Here is a 23353-nt window from a genome sequence, read left to right as displayed (position 1 = left end):
TTTTTGAAAGCTATTATTAATGCTTTTTGAGATAGTGATTTAGGTGCATATCATATTTTTTTTACTGAGTTAAGTATTGTATGTAATTAGTTTTGCTACAACAGGTGTATGGGACATTGGAAAAAAAGTTGAATTTCCCCATGGGGATGAATAAAGTATCTATCTATCTATCTATCTATCTATCTATCTATCTATCTATCTATCTATCTATCTATCTATCTATCTATCTATCTATCATCCAAGTCGTTAATAAAAATCACGAAAAGTAGAGGTCCCATAACAGATCCCTGTGGGACAACAGTAGTCACAATCTTCCAATCTGAATGTACGCCCTCCACCACGACGCTCCGCCTTCTGCAGGCAAGCCAATTCTGAATCCACCTGGCTAAACGTCCCTGAATCCCGTGCCCTCTGACTTCCTGAATAGCCTACCTTGTGGTACCTTGTCAAATGCCTTACTAAAATCCATGTAGATCACATCCACTGCAACTACCGTCATCTATATGCCTGGTCACCTCCTCAAAGAACTCTATCAGGCTTGTTAGACACGATCTGCCCTTCACAAAGCAATGCTGACTGTCCCTGATCAGACCATGATTCGCTAAATGCCCATAGATTCTATCTCTAAGAATCTTTTCCAACAGCTTTCCCACCACAGACATAAGGCTCACTGGTCTATAATTACTGCGATATCCCTACTAACTTTTTTTGAATAAGGGGACAACATTCTCCTCCCTCCAGTCCTCCGATACCACTCACGTGGACAACGAGGACATAAAGATCCTAGCCAGAGGCTCAGTAATCTCTCCTTGCGTCGTGGAGCAGCCTGGGGAATATTCCGTCAGGCCCCGGAGCGTTATCCGTCCTAATGTATTTTAACAAATCCAAGATCTCTTCTCCCTTAATATCAACATGCTTCAGAACATCAATCTCACTCATATCGTCCTCACCGTCATCAACTTCCCTCTCATTGATGAATGCTGAAGAGAAGTATTCATTGAGGACCTCGCTCACTTCCACAGCCTCCAGGCACATCTTCCCACCTTTATCTCTAATCGGTCCTACTTTCACTCCTGTCATCCTTTTATTCTTCACATAATTGAAGAATGCCTTGGGGTTTACCCTTACCCTACTCGCCAAGGCCATGCCCCCTTCTTGCTCTTCTCAGCTCCTTCTTAAGCTCCTTTCTTGCTGCCCTATATTCCTCAATAGACCCATCTGATCCTTGCTTCCTAAACCTCATGTATGCTGCCTTCTTCCACCTGACTAGATTTTCCATCTCACTTGTCACCCATGGTTCCTTCACCCTACCATTCTTCATCTTCCTCACCGGGACAAATTTATCCCTAACATCCTGCAAGAGATCCTTAAAGATCGACCACATGTCCATAGTACATTTTTCTGCAGAAACATCTTCCCAATTCACACCCGCAAGTTCTCGCCTTATTGCCTCATAATGTTTCCTTCCCCAATTAAAAAAAAATCCTGTCCTCTCTGATTCGATCCTTTTCCATTATAATGCTAAAGGCCAGGGAGCGGAGATTACTGTCCTCCAGATGCTCACCCACTCAGAGATCTGTGACCTGACCCGGTTCATTACCTAATACTAGATCTAGTATGGCATTCTCCCTAGTCGGCCTGTCAACATACTGTGACAGGAATCCGTCCTGGACATACTTAACAAACTCTGCCCCATCTAAACCCTTGGAACTAATCAGGTGCCAATCAATATTAGGGACTAATCCCGCCCGAAGCCACCCTAACGCTACACTCTTCATCACCACAGAAGGAGGTCATTCGCGAATGAATTCTCGCTGACTATCACTCTCTCTTTGTCATTCCCAATATTGCTTAGGCTGCCCGGCGTGCTGTGGCTATTGAGGACCAACCACCGATACACACTCCATGTTTTATTCTGGACGTCATCCAAAGCTGCCCCAATTCGATTTCCCTCAAAACCCTTGCGAACCTCTCCTCCCTGCTGCCCCCTACAATTCTCCCAGCTATTTCACGAAGGTCTGCTTTCATCTCACGGATGTCAGCGATTATTTTGTTCTTTCGAGCGGCGTCGCTCTCTCTCCACGAACGCATTCGACTGTTGGAACGAGGGTGCAGGGTGAGGAAAAGAGAAGGCGCCGCCTGAAAGGAGGTTGGTAGGCAGAAACACCTACCCCATATTCCCTTCCATTTTTCCCCTCGCCACTTTCCCTTCCTTCTCCCGCCATTCTCTTATCTGCTTTCATTGTGCTAACTTCTTTCTCTCGTTTAACCCTTCCCTCGCCCACACTAGTCTTTCTTCTTCACGTGTCTCACTCACATTCCCTCTCCCGTCCTGTACTAAGCCGTAGTGCATACAGACATATCAGAACACCGCCGTTTCCCAGAGCAGGTTTCCGGGACTGATGTCCACAGTGGGAGTATGTTCCTATCTGGGAAGTGCAGACAGGTTCGGCTTCCATCCGCTGGTGGTTGGCAGGGGGAGAGTGGAGGGAGAGTCGTTAGAGAGGGAGGGGAGAGATAGTGGTGGGGAGTGATGAAGGAGAGACGGGGCACTGAGAGTTCCATAGAGGGTGACACAGGAGAAATGCGGAAAGAATCAGATGGTGAGGGTCATTAGTAATAGATGACGCTTTCTTCAGGCACAGGTCCTTGAAGCTATCGTTAATGTTGGACAAGGTTGTACCGGTAATGGAGCTGTCTGGGTCTACAGCCCTCTCTAGCGTCTCTGGATCCTGTGCATTGGAGACTCTATACAAGAAGGTGATGCAACTAGTCAGAATGCTCACCACTGGTCATCTGTCGAAATTTACTGGTGTAATGAGATCGCCAGACCTGTGTGGGGAGCCGGAGAGCGTTGTGCTCCGAGGATTCGAGAACACCATATTTGGTTAATTGTGGCGTAACTATAAATAATCGTTAATAGTTTAACCCTATTAATTTTATTTTTATATACTCTGGGATTCCGGGTCACCTGTACTATTTAAGCTGACGTTCCTTTGCGCTCAGCGCGTGGTGCTAGTTTGGGGAATGTTTCACCTCCCGGTGTTGCTCGTTTGAGCCACCGATAAACGCTGGTTGCCGTCTCTGCATAGGAGTCTGTCGTTCCTCCGCACTTAGATCCAGTCATTGCCAGCGTTCTCCGTGACGGAAGGACCCCTCGATGTAATCGGCTCAGTGGGGGTTGGGCAGTGGCTTGGACAACATCCGGCTGGAGGCGAGGATGCCGCCTGTTCCCAAGTCTGCGTTTCGAGCCTCTCCAGTCTATGTTCAAGACTTTTCCAAGGTTTTCAAGATGAAGAAGAGGGGTGAATGAGGTGAAAAAAAACATAAAATTAAAAAAGTAAAAGGTACGGTGAGCTTAATAATTGGTAAGCGGTGGAGGTGGCGCGCTGCAGAGAATCTGTTCACATGCTGTGTCTTTCTCGATAAAACAAAACAGCCTATTCTCCCCGCTGTAACGTTAGTCGACGACCGGCAGTTCTGTAGTGCCAAATTGGAAAGCACCACGACCTCCACTGAGAAGAACTTAGATATTTTGTTTATTAATAAATTGAATAATTGATATGAACGGATATATGACAGCTCTGATAACTGCTCTCTGAACTTGGACTGAGTCACCCCATAATTAAAAGTATTTGTGCAGCAACTTAACATCACCAGCATATCCCCAGAGTGTCCAAATATGTAATCAGATTTGTTGTAATTTTTTTGATTCGTTCCAGCAATGGTGTAATAAAGGTATTCGGTAACATTCACCGACCACAGGACGATGAAGCCTCTGGAGATGGTGAGAAGTAAGATCACAGACCTCCTCCTGCTCATCATCTCCGGGTCACTGCGGTTCGCCGCCTTGCTCTGACCCCTCAGCCCTTTACGGACGCGACTAGTCACCAAAATGTGTCTGACTGTCAGCGCATTGAACAGGAGTATCAACACGAACGGGAGTAATAGCCTTAGAACAGCGGAAAGCCATCTATAACCCACCTACCGCGATCTGGAAAGTAGCCCGGCTTTGTAATGCAGTCCCAGGGTATATTTTCAATCACTTTCACATGATAATATATAAAGCAATAGGGCACATTTTTAAGCCAGAACAGAACGCCCGTTGTAGTTAGAACAACAGACGCAGTTTTCCCGGTGCGAGACTTTGCTTTCTGCTTCTGATAACAGATGGCGACAAACCGATCAAACGTAAAAGTGACGGTGAACCAGACAGAGCAGTCAGTAGCCGCCTGTCCCAGAGCAGAAATCACACTACATACGATGGTGATGTCCAGGAAGGTCCCGGGGGAAGTAATAGTAACTGATCTGCCATAATATGACCCGAAAGATGATGGTTAATAGATCCGCCGTTGCCATGGCCACCAGATAGCGAGTGTTGCGGGTGGAGAGGCCGCACTTTCCCCGGGACAGGATCATAATCGCCAATAAATTCACTGGGGGAACCGAAAAAAAAGACTGAACGAATTACCGCCTCGCAGCTCTTGGGTCTCCGGGAGGAGATTAGGTGGAAATTCAGAACAATCACACTTTGCAAACAACAGTTTCAGGAAGTTTAAAAGGTGTAAGTCGGGAGTCGCAGCCGTCTCATACGCGTGTATGTCGGGTGAAAGTGTACAGTACTCGATACCGGCAGAGGAGCTGTGTTTGTGAAGGAGGCATTATCGATGGCGATTTGGAGAAATCAGTCTAAATTTTCAACCATTAGGTTTTCGAATGATGGGCAAATCCTGGAAACCTCGGCAAATTTTCAGATATATTGTTTGCCGAGTTCCCATCACCCATATCCTGTCACTATCCTCATACAGCGAAGGCCTGCTGGCTCCGCCTATGTCCATTTACAACGTTCAAAGCAAACTCATTTTCACCGTTCCCATATTATCGTTCCCCCCTCGACTTCCGTTCGTCACCTGCACAGTAGAGCCCTACTAACCTCGCTTCTTTTAAATTCTGCAACTATTCCTAGCCGGGTTTCCTTTAAAATGTACCAAGCTATCCGATCAGAAAGATGTTTTCGCATTTAAAGATTCTTCCTGGCTCGTTGAAATTTATCAATTACTTTCCACGTTAGTGCTGAAACCATCAAAGAGAATATAGGTCCATCAAAACATCTGTCTCTTTATGATTTACTTCAAATTACTGCAGCATGCAGCATGATTCTAAATGCTTCGATACTTACTATTCCAGAGCGCAGTTTCGCATGAACCTTACCCCTTCTGACCTCCAATAGACACCGCTGGTTTGGTTCTTAGCTCCCTCTTCACTTCATGCAACAGGATACGGAAACAAACCCTGGTACGTTAAAACGCACATAGACGCTTATACGAATTTCAGAATCTCCCGATGGTTTGGGGTTCAACACACAAATAATGACAATCGATCGATCTCCCATGAATCACAGCGGAAAATTGCTTCCCGCGTTCTCTTGAAAGTGGCAAAAATTTCTTAAAATACGACGTCACACTCGTAAATCTGAATTTTAAGCATGTTGCACTATAGATACGGAACTTTAGGACACGTTGCTCCTAAAGGCGCCGAGCGCTCTGGATTATCGCAGTTTCTTTGGACAGCGTCACCACGATGATAATTCAAAACTGCCTGCTATGAATCCACATCCCCGACTTTCCACTCTACCTCTGATTAAACTGCCGGCTCATTTTCAGCCGAGAACATGTGATAAACTGCAAGAGAACAGCTGAGGAAACACAGAGTTTTGTCACAATGTCTGCACGGAAGTCGCGGATACACCGGCATCACAACGTTGTCGGTTACTGAACGAGTCCAAAGACTGCGTATACAGAACTGCACATGTTAGTTCCCCTATGTTCTTACCAGGAACAGCAATCACGGAAAGAATCAAGAAATATATCCTTCTCACACGGTAAAATGTTTCAGACATACTGTGTGAGATTCAGCCTGTCTTCCACCTGCCCGCGATCTCACTGAAGCAAATCTGAGCTGATGAATTTCCACGGTCATTCATTCATACTCGCCTCAGTTCACTGAATATCCAATAGAACACAAGGCTGACATGTCTTCCAACAGCTAAAGTAAAAATAAACATGTTATCATTCAAATAAATTCCTAACTGTGATGAACTATGGATAGCTTGACAAGGAATTGCAAAATCTCAGACACGAATAAATGACGATTCGAGAAGTCAGTGAATGTTGTTGTGAAACACTCTCAGGCTCACGATTGTTATTGTTGATCTTGTTCATTGTTAATCTCCATAGACTTTGTCATCACTGACTGATGTTGTACAGTCAATGGGCTGCTGTGCATTACTCTGGAAATCGTCTCGGTTATCGATCACAGCAATAAAAATATAAAGAAGAATATTTTGATTGTACGTTCCTGTAATATAGTAACGAGACTTAGACTCATATAACATCCAGCCTTAAGAGAATATTGAACGCATGTAGACCTTTAATGAAAGTAATTAGCATCTTGTCGAAAACTTCAGCTCCATCTGCAAAAGTAGAATTCCGGGTGGCCAACGATTTCAAGTCCTATCTCCAATCCCACTTTGACATGTCAGCTCATCGCCTCATCTTCTGCCAAAATGAGGCCTCTCTCAGTTTGAATGAACTACACCTTATTTTCTGTCTACGTAGCTTCCAATCTGATGGCATCAGCATCCAATTACTTCCGATATTTCCCTTCCTCGTTACTAGACTCTGGCATTTTACCTTTCCTACTGACATGCCAATCACTCTGGTGTCTCTACTCCTTCCGTTGCTTCCAGGGACAACACTCATCTCCTTTCAGATTCCTCCTTCTCCAGCCCTTTACTTTTTCTTCTTACCACCTTGCAGCCATTTATTCCTTTCCCCAACCCCGTCTACCTGACTTGAGCTACCATCTTCTCGCTTATCCTTCCCCCCTGCCAGAAACTTTCTATTCTGTCATCTTTCCTTTCCCCCCAGCCTGTTGAATGGTTGCGGCCCGAAATGTCAACTGTATATTAACTTCCATAGATGTTGGTGGACCTGTGGAGTTCCTACAGCACTTTGTGTGTGTGTCAATTTGATACAGTCCCTCACACAATAAGCCAGCTCCCATCAGGGTCCGGACCAGTATGAAACAAAGTAATCCAGTCATCGGATCTACCAATTGCTGCAAATGCTTAAACTGACAGGGCGTCTGCTTCATTACATTTTTATCTAGCGGTGTTTCGCCCTCCCCTTTCTTTCTTTATCATTTCCCCTCTCTGGCCTCTTACTCTTCTACTGCCCTGCATCCCACCTAACTTCTCCTTCCCTTTCTCCCACGATCTACTCTCCCCTCCTGTCAAATTTCTTCTCCAGACCATTGCCTTTTTCACTTGTCACCGCCCAGCCTCTAATTTCGTGACACAACCCCAACCAACTGGCTTCACCTATCACCTCCCGGCTTGTCCATCTTCCCTTATTCCAGTCTCGTTATTATGACATCTTCTTCCTTTTCCCAGTGCTGCTGAAGGCTGTTGAACGGTCGCGGCCCGAAATCTCATCTGTTTATCAATTTCAATGGATGTTGCCTGACTTGCTGAGTTCCTCCAACATTTTGAAACTATATCAAAATGATGAAGTCCCTCACAGGACAAACAGCTCCCATCACAGGTCGCAAGCAAAATAATTCAATCACCGTATATATGACCCTTGAACTGGTGCAAATGATTTAACCGACAAAGCATCTGCATTCATTAAATTTGTACAAACAACAGCAAGTGATTTGAAGATGCACTAAATTGGTAGCGCTGTTGACAGTGAGGTAGATAGTCGGATTTATATATTTGTCAATTTGAACTGCCCTTTCACTGTAAATTTAACGCAGCATTGAATATTCTGTTTTTCTTAATCTCCTGTTGTACCTTGATGTCCTTATGTATTGAATGGTCTGAGCTGAAGGGTTCATAAGAAGAACCGTTCACTGTGTCCGGATATTCGTTGCAGTATTAAGCCAATTGGCTGTCAGATATGGTATGAAATTGACCAGTTTGATAAATCGTCAGCACGGGGTAGATCGGGGTCATTATTGAGATACGTGGTGATTACCTTCCACGGGTGAGTAGGTCTAGGATATTCACAAACACTGACATTTTTCTCGAGTCTACGGATTTGGGGAAGGGCAAGGAAATCGAATTTCAAACCACAACGTTCCAGTAACATACAATATTGAACTGATTAGAGTGTCGACCCTTTTCTGCTCCCCGTAAGTGACGGATATAATTGTATTGGAGTCGATGTCGGAGGGTTTCACCAGGTAGTTGCGAATATCCGAATCTCAGATATCAGTGGAGAATTGTCATTCTCTCCTTGAAGTGGAGGAGGAAGAGTTGGATCACACCGAAGTTCAAAAATTATTAGCGGCATACGTGTGCTCACAGGTGTAACGATTCCTCCATATTAGGTACATATCACAGAAGGTTATATATTTAGTAGAAGTGTACGTTTTAGTGTAATTTGGCACAAGGTGTTGACTTGCTTCATTTCATTTTGAGGTAACGAAATGACTCAGCGGTTTAGGTTCATACCTGCCGATTCCGACTGAGGCTACTGCACCTTCAGTGTTCACAATGATGATTCCACTAAATTGGAGGAATAAAAACAAGCGATTTTGATTATATTTTCTACGGAATACATCTGTATCTACCACGTGGTTGATCCCCAGCTACCTGTTTCATCTCACTTTAATTCCTATTCCACTTATTCGGACGTGTTTCTCTATGTGCGGCCTTCTCCTCTGCCATCGTGAGGCAGAACACAGCCAAGAGGAACGGTATCTCATCTTCCAACTGTACCTTGCAACGATCGGGAATGGACTGTAATTATTTTTTCATCCATTTGCTGAACAGCCCTCTCGTTGTTCCTCTGTTGATGCCCATGTCTTTTTCCCGCCCCGGTTCGGTAAAACGCCAAAGAATGGGCAATATACACAGACACTGAATGAAGCTACATATTCTAATTTTTATTCCACACACGCCCCCGCCCCCGCGCCCCCGCAGTCTCTATGTTGGAATTTGTCACACTTTCACGTTTGAACTTGTTCCGGGGATGGGTGTAAATTAGTTTCTCTTTTCACACAGTCACTGAAGGATTTATACTAATGTATGTTTCTGTTTCTGGCTTTTATACAATATCTGTCACTCAGCTTACTTTGGAAAAAGACAGTCAGGGAACGCGAAATGCCTATGACTAAAACAGGGTGATCTGTGGAAGCCAATAAAGTGGATGCATTGTGTCGTACCAGGTGAATCATGCCTAACAAAAAAATGCTCAGAATCCTTCGAGAATGAAATGTGCATCATCGAAAGCGGCTGTACTATAACAGTAGAGTAAATACCCACGTGTGAACCCAATAGGATTCCCTCACTCTCCACGAACAGTCAAAGCACAGGAAAGGTAGAACCTGGGAAAAAAAAGAAACGACCATGGTCATGATTTCTTCTTTATCGTGAAGTAATTTTGATGTTTCCGTCTTGGTGTCACCGATTTCTGCGATGGTTGTTCACCATAGATCTTATTCCGAAGTATTTTTTTATTATCCAATCAGTTAAGTTTCAATTTCGTTGATTCAAACTTTATGGTTCTTCTGCCCAGACTTGTGCTCCAGGTAATTTAATTTGTTATTTTCAACTCACACTGATTCAATCCAGTCCCACCAGGTCAGCCAAACACTGAGCTCCGAGCACCAATAATTTTAAAGACTGATTGAAGTCACTGATTGATTCGAAATGAGTCGAGCTACACTATTTCTTCTTTACTGATGCCATCAATTAATATCGCAAGTGCGTTGTTAACATAGACATTTGGCGGTATGTTAACTCTAGTCAGGATCACAAAGAAGAACTTTCTTGGTAAGTCGGCACCTAATCAATACATGTTCCAGTTTGGGGGAACAAAGAACAGGAAGACTGCTGTTTCATAGCACTTCAAATAGTTTATTCTAAATCACCTTTCTGCTTCTCCGAATAGGCAGTCCAGTCCATTCTATGTACAGAGAACCCTACGGGTCTTACCGATGCATTCGACGTGTATGGACTGAACCAGGTTTCCGCGAAACATGGAATGCCCCGATTTCTCATTTCCCCCCGACAGAGTAATCTATCCATCACTCTTCTTCTCCAGGCAATATACATATGCTAACAAGATGGAAGGTAGAAGGACTTACTGAAGATAATGGCCATGTTGTGATTATTTCGTGTGAATTTGGTGAGGGAAGGGACTCTTCTGTTTCCATGGATTTATCGGGTGAAGACAATAGAGGTTGCAGCAGCTGCACCCCCCCCCCCAGCAGGTGGGTGCCCAACTTAGCAGCGTCTCGGCTGACGAGACGAAATGAGTGTTTTAAGTGGGGAGCCAGAATTAACAGAGGGTGAGAGAGGTATTCACTGAGGAATTGAAAGGGTTCGCGGTGCTCTGCGACGCTCATGTGCACAGGCCATAGAGCGAGCTCTGTCTGTCAGAGATCATAAGGACCACTGCAACATTTCCAGTTGTGTTAATGACACATCTTGATGCTACTTCTTATGATGGTAATTTCTAAAGGCTTTAGCAGAATGTAAGCAAACTAAGTGAGTGAGATCACGCGGTCAGCTCAGGGACACTGTGCAAAAGCGCGCGTGTATTAATTCTCAGGAATGCTGGAATGCTGACTCTCTGTAACTGACAACATCCTAAGGTGCAGCGGGTAGTTCGGAAAACAAATGGTGTTATATTTAGATGAATGGAATCATGGAGCACTATAGCACAAAACGGGCCCCATCGCCCATCCAGTCCTCGCTCTCGGCCAGTTTCATTGAACCTCGTCTGGCCGGTAACCTCAGTACTCACCCATGCATGTACTTACCGAAAATTCTCTTGGAGAAATTATTGATTAGAAGACTAAAGAAAAATCAAGGTAATCAATTTTAACCACATCTGGAAATTGTGATAAATAGTGGCTCAGTTTATCTGAAAAATTGTTATTCGATATTTGCAATAACGAGAATGCAGAGTAGATTCACCATACTGGTCCCTGCAATGGTCGGTTCGTCAGCGGGCAACTTACAGCTGTACATGCCAGTACCTGCCGGTAGATAGGGAGATGGATGAATCGATATACGGATAGATAGACAGATAGACAAAGAGACAGACACACATTGGGACGAGACAAGGAGAATGTTCTTGCCATGTGGTCTCCAGAGTGAACCTCCTATTCACAAGTGGCTGAATCAGAGCACGTCGTTTTTTTTTAGTTTTATGATGAGCTGCTAAAATTCAGAACATTCAGTTAATAAAGCTGAAAAAGGGCAGGCCTGTTGACGGAAAACTCTGTGACCTGGTGGTCTACGCGCACTGTTAGGTTGACCTGGTTGGAATGATTTGAAGCATTCTGAGTGGGAAACGACATATAAATTACCAAAATCGCAAGTCTGGGGGCAAGTGCCATAACGTTTGAAACTTAAAAAAAAATTTTTAATTGAATTTTCTAATAGGTTACAGAAAGAAAAAATAAATCATCAACCCTTCCCCCCTCCCCTTAACCCCTCCCCCTAACATATCCCTATAGAAAAAAAAGAGAAGAAAAAAGAAAGAAAGAAAGAAAGAAAGAGAAAAGAAAGAAAGAATGCCTGGAATTCGGAAGATCCCCACGCTCCACGGAGTTCATAATAGCTTTAATATGTATATTTATTTCTTTCCCCAGATTACCAATAATTTTATCTTCGGAGCACCTATATACTTAATCCTATTTTTTTGTAAATAAGGGCGCCAAATTTTCAGAAATATTTCATATTTATCTCAAATTATAAGTAATTTTTTCAAGTGGAATGCAGCTAAAATTTCATTCTTCCAACGATCTATACTTAAGTATGAATCCGATTTCCAAGTAACTGCAATAGCCTTTTCGGCTACTGCCAAAGCAATTTTTATGAATTCTTTCCGATATTTATTCCATTTGGATTTCAATTTTATCCCTTCAATATCGCCTAGTAAAAATAATGTTGGATTATGTGGAAGTTGTATTCCAAATAATTTGTTCCAGTAAAACTCTTAAATTTGTCCAAAAAGGTTGAATTTTAAAACAAGACCAAGTAGAGTGTAAAGAAGTACCAATTTCCTGATTACATCGGAAACATTGATCAGATAAATTTGAGTTTAATCTATTTATTTTTTGTGTGTAATATATATTTGATGTAAAAAGTTATATTGTACTAATCTTAGTCGAACATTTTTTGTATTTGTCATACTGTCAAGACATAATCTTGACCGACTTGTTTCATCAATTTTAATATTCAAATCAGTTTCCCGTTTTTGGCTTGACGTATTAATTCCTTGTTTAATTGCCTGTTTTTGAATCAAATTATACATACCAGAAATAATTTTTTTAATTTTTCCTTTATGAATTAAAGTTTCTATTTCATCAGGTATCGACAATAACATTGTTTGACCCAGTTTATCTCTTAAATAAGCCCTTAATTGGAAATAACAGAAAAGAGTGTTATTTGATATTTTATATTTATTCTTTAATTGGTCAAATATCATTAATATACCTCCTTCAAAACAGTCTCCTATATATCTAATCCCTTTGTGAAACCAGTTATATAAAAGTTGATTATCCATTGTAAAAGGGATAAGCTTATTTTGAATTAAAGATCTCTTTGCTAATAAAGATTTCTTTATCTCATCATCAACATTTATCTTATTCCATAAATCAATCAAATGTTTTAGTATAGGAGATTCTTTCTTTTCCCGTATCCATTTAGATTCCCATTTATATAGAAAATCTTCTGGTATATTTTCTCCTATTTTATCTAATTCTATTCTAATCCATGCCGGTTTATCTTCATTAAAAAAAAAAGATGCAATAAATCTGTTGATTTGCTTTGTAACAATTCTTAAAAGTTGGTAATTTGACCCTTCTAGATCAAATTTCCTTGTCAATTTTTCCAACGATATTCTTGACATCTTACCTTTCCAAAGGAATTTCCTGACACATTTATTTAACTCTTGAAAAAACTTCTGCGGTAATTGTATTGGTAGTGTTTGGAATAAATATTGTAATCTAGGGAATATATTCATTTTTACAACATTGACTCTACCTATTAACGTTATTGGTAACATCATCCATTTATCAAGATCCTCTTGAATTTTTTTCAATAATGGCAAATAATTTAATTTATATAAATTCTTTATATCATTATCAACTCTTATACCTAAATACTTTATACCATTTATCGGCCATCTAAATTGAGTTATTAATCGACATTGACTAAAATCTCCTTTAGTAAGGGATAGAATTTCACTTTTATCCCAATTTATTTTATACCCTGATATTTTCCCATATTCTTCCAATCTAAAAGATAATTTATGCAACAAATGCAATGGGTTAGTTAGAGAAATCAGAACATCATCAGCAAATAAGTTAATCTTATATTCTTCCTGATTAACTCTGAAACCCATAATATCTGAGTCAGTTCTAATTAATTCAGCTAACGGTTCTATCACCAACACAAATAAAGCAAGTGATAATGGACAACCCTGTTTAGTTGACCTTGTTAACTGAAATGATGTTGAAATTGATAGTAATCAATATCAATATTGATAGCAATTGATCAGCCATGATCTCAAAATGGCGGTGCAGGCTCGAAGGGCCGAATGGTCTACTTCTGCACCTATTGTCTATTGTCTATTGTCTATTGTGAAATTTGGCCATTTGTCACCACTTTAGCTTTGGGGTTAGTATTTAATGTTTTAATCCATTTTATAAAAGATACTCCTAATCCATATTTTTCCAACACCTTAAATAAAAAATCCCATTCCAATCTATCAAATGCTTTTTCTGCATCCAAAACAACTGTCACACTCAATTCTTCCCTCTTTTGTGCCAAATGAATTATGCTAAGTAACCGAGCTACATTATCTGCCGATTGTCTATTTTTAATAAATCCTGTTTGGTCCATGTGTATTAATTTTGGTAAGTATTTAGATAATCTATTAGATAAAATCTTTGTTATTATTTTATAGTCCATGTTCAACAAAGAAATAGGTCTATGTGATGCTGGCTTTAAAAGATCTCGGTCTTTTTTTGGCAATACTATTAAAATAGCTGTCGAAAAAGATTCTGTAAGTTTATGCGTTCTTTCTGCTTGGTGTATTAGCTCCATAAAAAGAGGAATTAATAAATCTTTAAACTTTTTGTGAAATTCAGGAGGAAAACCATCTTCGTCTGGAGATTTATTACTCTGAAGTGATCTTCAGAGTAAGATCTTCTTCGACCTCTTTTAATGTAAAAGGCACATCTAATTCCTTCTATTCTTCCGAATTCAATTTTGGGAGAGTTATTTGTGAAAACCTTTCTATCTCAACAATATCATTTTGTGATTCTGATTGATACAGTTCAGAATAAACATTTTTAAAAGTTACATTGATTTCTAAAGGTTTATAAGTAATTTTATTTACACTTGTTCTAATTGCATTTATCATTTTGGAGGCTTGGTCTGTTTTTAACTGCCAAGCAAGAATCTTGTGTGATCTTTCACTAGTTCATAATATCTCTGTTTAGTTCTCATAATTGCTTTTTCTGTTCGGTATGTCTGAAGTGTATTATATTGCAGCTTCTTATTAAAAAGTTGTCTTTGTTTTTCTTCTGTCATATATCTTTGAGATTCTTTTTCTAATTTTGTAATCTCTTTTTCCAATTGATATATTTCTACCATATATTCCTTCTTAATTTTATAATTATAACATTATCTGGCCTCTCAAATATGCCTTCATCGCTTCCCATAATATAAATTTATCATCAACTGAATGTGAATTTGTATCTAAAAAAAACCTGAATCTGTTTTTTTCATAAAATCACAAAAATCTTGACGTTTTAATAATATTGATTTAAATCTACATCTGTAAATCAATTCCTCCTTATCCATCATTATCATTGTCATTATCAAAGTGGAATGATCTGACAATATTCTTGCTTTATATTCCATATTTTTCACTCTGTCTTGAATATTCTCTGATAGTAGGAAAAAAATCTATTCTTGAATAAGTTTTATGTCTATTTGAATAAAATGAATTATCTCTTTCTCTGGGGTTAATTCTTCTCCATATATCAATTAAATTTAAATCTTTCATCAATGATAAAGTTAATTTTACTACTTTTGGTTTTGTAACAACCTTTGTTGACCTATCTAAAACTGGGTCGAGACAAAAGTTAACGTCTCCACCTGTTAATATTTTATCGTGTGCGTCAGCCAAATTCAAAAAAGCCTCTTGTATAAATTTTACATCATTTTCATTTGGTGCATAAATATTCATAAGAGTCCATAGTTCTGAAAAGATTTGACAATGTATAATTACATATCTTCCCGCAGAATCAATTAATACATTTTGTATTTTAATTGGTAAAGTTTTGTTGATCAAAATTGCAACTCCACTCGCTTTTGAATTAAATGAAGCTGCTATAACATTTCCGACCCAATCTCTCTTTAGTTTTTGATGTTCTATCTCTGTTAAAAGTGTTTCTTGTATAAAAGCTATATCTATTTTCATTTTCTTCATGTATGTTAAAATCTTTTTTCTTTTCACCGGTCCATTAAGCCCATTAACATTAAAACTTAAAAAAATCAGTAAATTAGTCATTATTTTTAACGGGGTTACTCCAGTCTACAATAATATATAATATTTCAACTCTCATAGTATCTTGGGGAATTATTTTAAAATTCTCCATGTTGCTATGTGTCTCCCCTCCGATCATCCAGGCAAAGAAAGAAAAATAAAAGAAAAATGGATAATAATGAAAAAAAACAACCCACCCCTGCTAATGTTGTGAATGAAAAATAAGCACAACATTACCCCCCTACATTGTGCGGGCCATAGCAAACGCCATGATTACATACATGAATCCCGTAGCGATGGATCCGAAGTTCCCCCAGCTCCCCCGTAACATGAAAAAAGTAAGAGAAGAAAAAATAATATCACTTGTTACGAATGTGGAGCAAATCTGATGGACAGAAGGGTACAGAATCGCCAATGCCCGCCCCCCCCCCTTTGAGAATCGCAAGATCGCTATTATTTCGGGTCCGAGACCCAGGAAATGAGAGAGATACACAGCATGTCAGTAATGGGAGATACACAGGATAACAGCAAAGGCAGTTGTTATAGACACCGCAGAATACACAAGGTTTGGAATGTCTCCTAACAAACGCGGAACGGAACCACTGATTACTGCTATTGTCTCTTGGAGAAGGAATTGTGTATTGAGTACTGTACTATTCATTGAAACCCCTCAGGGGACAACCAGAGTGGTCTGGTTGAGGAATTGCATCATCCCAACCTGACTGACATCTGAGACCCCGTGAGTGAGGATAAAAGGAGGGTCTGGGGAAACACCCCTCAGACACACCAGGAGAAACGCTAGAAATCCAGTGACAGCGTTTTATAGCGAAGCCGGTAAGAGCGCGTGTGTGTCCACCCTTGCCTGGGTGGCGGGCTCATCACGGAAGAACGGTTTAGCTAAAGGAGAGGTCACACTTGAACGGCCACAACAACGAGACACCGACGGATCGAAATCATAAAGGAAGGTTGGCAAAACACTTAGCGGTAACTGTTCCTATTCTTCTATCTCTCTCTCTCTCCAACAATTGCAACACAGCGACAAACAAACGACGGCAGCCTGTGTGAACTGAAATGAACTTTAGATTTCCATCGGACAATTCATTATCCCCTAGACAACGATAGAGCTTATTTCTTATTGATTACTATTATACCCGCACTATTAGGTTTAGTATTGACGACGTATATTATCTGTATATTTGCATTGATATTATTTTTGTGTATTTTTGCTAATAAATACTGTTAAAATAGTATCACCAGACTCCAACGGACGCCACTATCTTTGCTGGTAAGTAACCCAGTTATAGGGTTCGTAACACACTACTCTCGATTAATATTTCTCAAATTTTTACCTTTCTCCCCCGTATCATATAACTAAAAGTATATTTAAATATTCTTCTGTCCTTAATGCGCATCAACTCACTTCAGTTTCCCGATCTTCATCTTTAATCTGTTTCACTTTTAAATCTTTACTGTGTCTAGTGAATATTTGGGAGTACTTGTGCCAACTCCTTTGCATCCCGATGATCAGTAAAAAATCTTCTTTTTCCGTCATCAAAAAAAAGTATCAGTGTTGCCGGGTGGCGCAATATAAATTTATAACCCTTTTCCCATAAAACTTTTTTCGCTGGGTTAAATTCCTTCTTTCTCTTCAAAAGGTCATAACTTATATCAGGATAGAAAAGAACAGCTTTCCCTTCTATCATCAATGGCTCATTTCTCTTACTGGCACATTGGGCAGCCGCCTTCAGGATCTTTTCTTTATCTTGATATCTTAAGCATTTTATCAAGATTGGTCGTGGGTTTTTATCAGGTTGAGGTTTTGGTCTTAAGGCTCTGTGGACCCTTTCGATTTCAATCAACTGGGTTCCCTCTTCCATTTCCAAATTTTCCGGGATCCATTTTTGAAATTTTTTTATTGGATCCTGTCCCTCTGTCCCTTCTTTAAGACCAACAATTTTAATATTATTTCGTCTACTAAAATTTTCAAGCACGTCTTTTTTTTTCCAACAGTCGTTTTCTTTCTGATGTCCAGGCAAGAATATTATCTTCCATTTTATTCACTCTATCAATAATGTCTCCCGTTATTTCTTCCAGCTGTTTAACTTTCTTGTCCGTTTTCTCCTGTTTTTTCACCATTTTATCAAACATAGTCTTCATATTTTTAATATCTTCTTTTATTATTTTTAATGTTTTTATTTATTTTAATTCATGCATTATTTGCGCCAAAGCTTCTCTTATGTCTCCAGAATATCTTCCACCTCCAACCTTTTCCTGTTATTCTTCGTTTACCTCCTCATCTTCATCTCTATGTTCCGGAGAATCCAAATCGGATTCATTTTCACTTCCGCTTCCAATCGTAGCTGGGATTTTTAGTTCAAAATGCTCATGTTTGCGCAAGCCCTTTCCTGCGCGCACGCGCAGTTCCTGTTGTTCCTTCTTGGAAACTGTTGATGTTGCGGCCGATTCCTGTTCTATATCGCCGGAGGTAAGATGCACTTGAGTCCGAGGCTTCTTCATGGTGGCCGACCCAGCTTGTACTGTCTGCAAAGTAGAAGCTTTCTTCTTTGTCTGTTTAGGAGGCATATCTAAGGTAAATCCTGAGTAGTTTAGACGTAGTTTTTAGAAAATATTACTAACTTTTCTTCACTTAAACATTCATTTATTAGTTTATTTACGGGAGAGCTGGATTTCTACGTCTCGATCATACGTCATCACGTGACGTCTCCCCCAACGTTTGAAACGTAACAGTGATCTGATATATAAAATAGGTTAAAATACAGGACTTCAAGAGAGCAGGAAAGGACAAATCTGTGCAGACCAACCATCGCAGAGGCGAATGATCCGAAGTTGGAAACATGAACATTACATTGGAATCAAGAGGGACGCCTGGCTAACGTAGGCTCTCTTTCTTGGGCGTTATCTTTACTATTCGTTGACAGTTTGTGGAGGGATCGGCAAACGCAGTGGGCGTGCACACAGATATTTACTCTACATTTATAGCACAGCCGCTTTCGATTATGTGAATGTCATCCTCGAATAACTCTCCTCTCGGACATTTTTTAAGATGTGATTCACCCGCATTACCTCACGTAAGCTAATTCCTTTACTTTAATCGTTTACATAGATCGACCTATTTTCTCCATGAACGTTTTTTTCTATCTTGAGTCGCTTGATGGATATTGTTTTAGGGTTTAAAACAGAAACGCCGACTTGTAGAACACCTCCTGTGAGACAGACTGCATTCAAAGGGAAGCTAATAAACACTCACCCTTGGAACTGGGTCAACAGTGTACGTGTGCCAATTGTCAACGTGGAGACTGCGGAGCGGTAAAAAATAAATTAGACCATGCCACTTTATTCAGTCTCTGTGGGACATGTAATATGTTCCGTTCCTTCGGGTTTCATCGCGCCGGGGCGAGAAAGAGACACAAGCATCAGAAACAACAAGAGGGCGGTTCAGCCTGTGCAAGAAAAGAAAGTCACAGTTCATTCCCGATCGTTGCAAGGCGTCCAGTTGAAAGACAATGTGTCGTTTCTCTCATTTATACTTCATGATGGCATTGGAGAAGGGCTGTAGTCAGAGAAATACGTCTGAATGACGGTGGAATAAACATTAACGTGTGATGTAATGGGAGCTCAGGGTCAACCACATGGACTGCGCCCTAGCGTTCTGCAGTCAGTGAAACCAAATTCCGTCCGTCCCCCCCCCCCCCCCCCTCAAATTCCGTGGAAACTGTAGGTAGGCTGGTCTGCATCAGTTTCGCTGAGTCTTTTCCTTACATCAGAATGAAACACAGGATGTCCACAATTTACGCTAACTTACGTTAAAAAGTACACTTCCACTAAACGTATGATCTTGGCTTCAGACGCACCTGACACCGAGAAACGGTTACCACAACTGAAGAAATAAATGCTGCCAATAATTTTTAAAAGTCTCTGCTGTAAATCACCTCTTCCTCCTCCGCGTTAAGGAGAGAATGGCGAATTCTCCTCTGATGTCTGTCATTTCCCTTGTTCAGAGACTTCCTGGTGAATCCCCTCTGCTCCGGCCCCACTGTAAATACATCCCTTGCCCATCGGGAGCAGAAACGCTCTCTAACCGGGCGATTATTGTATAATATGCACCACGACCTTTCCCGTCAGTGAAGGCAGTACTTGGAATGAATTGAACACACCCTGACTCAATCTGCAATCCCACCCTCACTGATGTAAGAACTTTCATTTCCTTCTCTGTCTCTACATCAACACATTCGAGAAACCCGTCACTCTTTGTGAATATCGCAGTTCTACTCATCCATAGAAGGTAATCACCACGCACCTCATATTGATCACTGTCTGCCCTTCGCTGACCATCTGACAAACTGATCAATTTCATGCCATAACCAAAGATGCAATCGCTTATTACTGAAACGGGTATCTGGACAAGTCAACTCTTCTTCTTGTATGCTATTCAGTTCAGACCGTACAATCCATGAGTACATCCGGGTAGCACGTCAGGAAATGAACAGAACGTAGAACGTGTGTTATATTCACAGTGAAACTACAGTTCAGATTGTCTGATACATAAATCCGACTGTCTCCCTCTCGATCGACAACGCTACCAATTTAGCGCATCTGCAAAACATTGTCATTGTTGCTACAAGTGTAATGAAGGCAGATGTTCTGTCGGTTGAAGCATTTGCGCCAATTCGTGGGTCATGTGTACGGTGATTAAATTACTTTGCTTTATACCGATGTGTTCTTTGATTGGATCTGGTTTACCATGTGAGGGACCACATCAATTTGATCCACATACAGAATGTTGGAATGAATCAGCAGAGCGGGTAACATCTATGGAAAAGAATAAACAGTCAGGGTTTCGGGGCGAGATATTCCTCAGAGTCGGAAAGGAAGGAGATAGCTGCTTCATCGATAGCAATCCCGAAACAGAGAGGTGAGGCTGAGAGTGTTTCACAAATACATTCACTGACCTCTATGACCGTCATTTCTTCGTGTTTGAGATTTTGCAATTTCGTGTCAAGCTAGCTATACCTCTTCACAATTGAGAATTCACGTCATGCGTATTTTTGTCCCTGCTGTTGGAAAGCGCGTCATCCTTGCATAGTATTGAATATCCAGTGTGCTGGAGCGAGTACAAATGATTGACCGTGGAGATTCATCAGCTCAGAGTTTCTTCAGCGAGATCGCGGTCAGCTGGAAGACAGGGTAAATCTCACACAACATGCTTGAAACATTTTACCTTGTGAGAAAGACGTGTTACATGATCATTGCCGTTATTGGTGTTCCTGGTAAGAGCAGAGACTAACTAACATGTGCAGTTCTGTATACGCAGTCTTTGGACTCGTTCAGTTACCGACAACTTTGTGATGCCGGTGTATCAGTGAGTGCGTTTCAGACATTGTGATAAAACTCTCTGTTCGTTCAGAAGTTCCTTTGCGGTTTAATCCGTGGCCTTGTCAGAAAATAAACCAGCAGTTGAAACAGATGTAGAGTGGAAATCGGGAGATGGATTTATTTTATGAATTCATGACGGGCAGTTTTGATTTATTGATACAAAGTAAACCCGGATAATACAGCGCACTCAGCACCTTAACTAGCTATTTTGTGTTATTCCATATCAACAGCGTAACATCCTTTAAATTCAAATGCAAAAGTATTGCGCCGTGATTTTATGAAATTGCTGCATGTTTGAAGGCAACGAGGGAAGCGAATCGCCGGTGAGATTCAGGGGAAAAGGGTTGACGTCTCCTATGACATAGAGTCCAAACCATCGGGAGTTGCCAAAATTCTGGTAAGGGACTGTGCGCGTTTTCGCGCACCAGTGTTTGTGTCCATGTTTTGTGAAGTGAAGCGGGATTTCAGAGCCAAAACATCATCTTCCGTTAGCAGTCCGACGGGGTAAGCTTCATGCGATACCCTGCACCGGAAGAATATTCTTCAAAGCATTTAGAATAACGCTGCTGTGATCTGGAGCGACCTTTAAAACAGGCAGATGCTTTGAAGTAGGTATATTGTCTTTGCTTTAGAAATTGGATGCTTTAAGCACTAACAAGCAAAATATCTGAAACTTTCAACAAGTCAGATTGAATAATTAAAAGCAAAAAGTGGAACTTCCTTTTCGAACACATTGATACCGATCAGAAAGGAATGGGCGAAGGAATCCCGACCAAAAATGCTTTCAGAAATGTAAAGAAGTGAAACAGCCATGTGGGCAGGTAACGGACCGGAGTCGAGGGGCAAAGGAAATCAATCGAACGAGAAAACTAAACTTGCTTTGAAATTTGTAAACGGAGAGGGGTGGAGGGGCCGGGCTTCACGGCATGCGGGCAGTGCCTGAACATAGTTGACGGGAACGCGGCGATCACCATCGCTGAGAAAGTTGACGAGATATCCGGGCTTTACATATCAGTCGAAACCCTGATGCTGGGAGTTTTATGTGACACACACAAAATGCTGGAAGAATTCAACAGGTCAGGCAGCATCTACGGAAAAAATACAGTCGACGATTCGTGCCGCGATACTTCAGCAGGTGTGTGTTGCATGGATTTCCAGCATCTGCAAAATTTCGCTTGGTTGTTTTGGGCGATTGATATTGATTTCTCGAAAGAGCCTTCGGCGATTAGTTGACAATGCCTCCAGTACTGAATATGGTGGCGTTTCACCCCTTTTAAAACTCCAGAAATGAGTTATCTGCAGCCATTTATTGATCTTAATTTCCAGCTAATCTCTGCATTGAGGCCCATGGACCCGAGACATAAATTTTCTAATTCTTTTGGTTTCACCCTCAGTGAATTTAGTGCCGATTGTGATCCTGTCCCGGGGAAAATGCGGTCTCTGCACCTGCATCACTCTCTACCTGGTGGCCGAGGCAAAGGCGGATCTACTAACCATCATTTTTCAAGTCATATTGTGGCGCATCAGTTATTATTATGTTACGAACCCCGTAACTGGGTCACTTACCAGCAAAGATAGAGAGGTCCGTTGAAGTCTGATGGTACTATTTTTAACAGTATTTATTAGTAAAAATACACAAAAATAATATCAATGCAAATATACAGATAATATACGTCGTCAATACTAAAATCTAAAAGTGCGGGTATAATAATACTCAATAAGAAATAAGCTCTATCGTTGTCTAGGGGATAATGAATTGTCCGATAGAAATATACAGTTCACTGCAGTTCCACAAGCTGCCGTCTTTTGGTTGTCGCTGTGTTGCACTTTGTTGGAGAGAGAGAGAAATAGGAATAGAATGGGAACAGTTACCGCTGCGGGTTTTCCAACCTTTATGATTTTGATCCGTCAGGAGTCTCGTTGTCGTGGCCTTTCACTTGTGGCCTCTCCTTTAGCTAAACCGATCTTCCGTGGTGAGCCCGCCAAACCCAGGCAAGGGAAGGGCGCACGCGAGCCCCACCGGCTTTTGCTATAAAACGCTGTCACTGGATTTCCAGCGTTTCACCTGGTGCGCCTAAAGGGGTTGTTCCCCAGACCCTCTTTTATCCTTACTCATGGGGTCTCAGATGTCAATCAGGTTGGGATGATGCAATCCCTCAACCAGCCCACTCTGGTCGTCCCCTGAGGGGCTTCAATGAATAGTACAGTACTCAATACACAATTCCGTCTTCAAGAGACAATAGTTATTATCAATGGTTCCGATTTCGCTGAGGCCAGGACATATTCCAAACCTTGTGGATTCTGCGTGTCTCTCTCTCATTTCCTGGGTCCCAGACCCGAATTAATAGCGATCTTGCGATTCTCGAAAAGGAAGGGGC

Source organism: Hemitrygon akajei, chromosome 8 (assembly GCF_048418815.1).
Source record: "Hemitrygon akajei chromosome 8, sHemAka1.3, whole genome shotgun sequence".
NCBI lineage: Eukaryota > Metazoa > Chordata > Chondrichthyes > Myliobatiformes > Dasyatidae > Hemitrygon > Hemitrygon akajei.
This window is presented reverse-complemented; position numbering follows the sequence as displayed.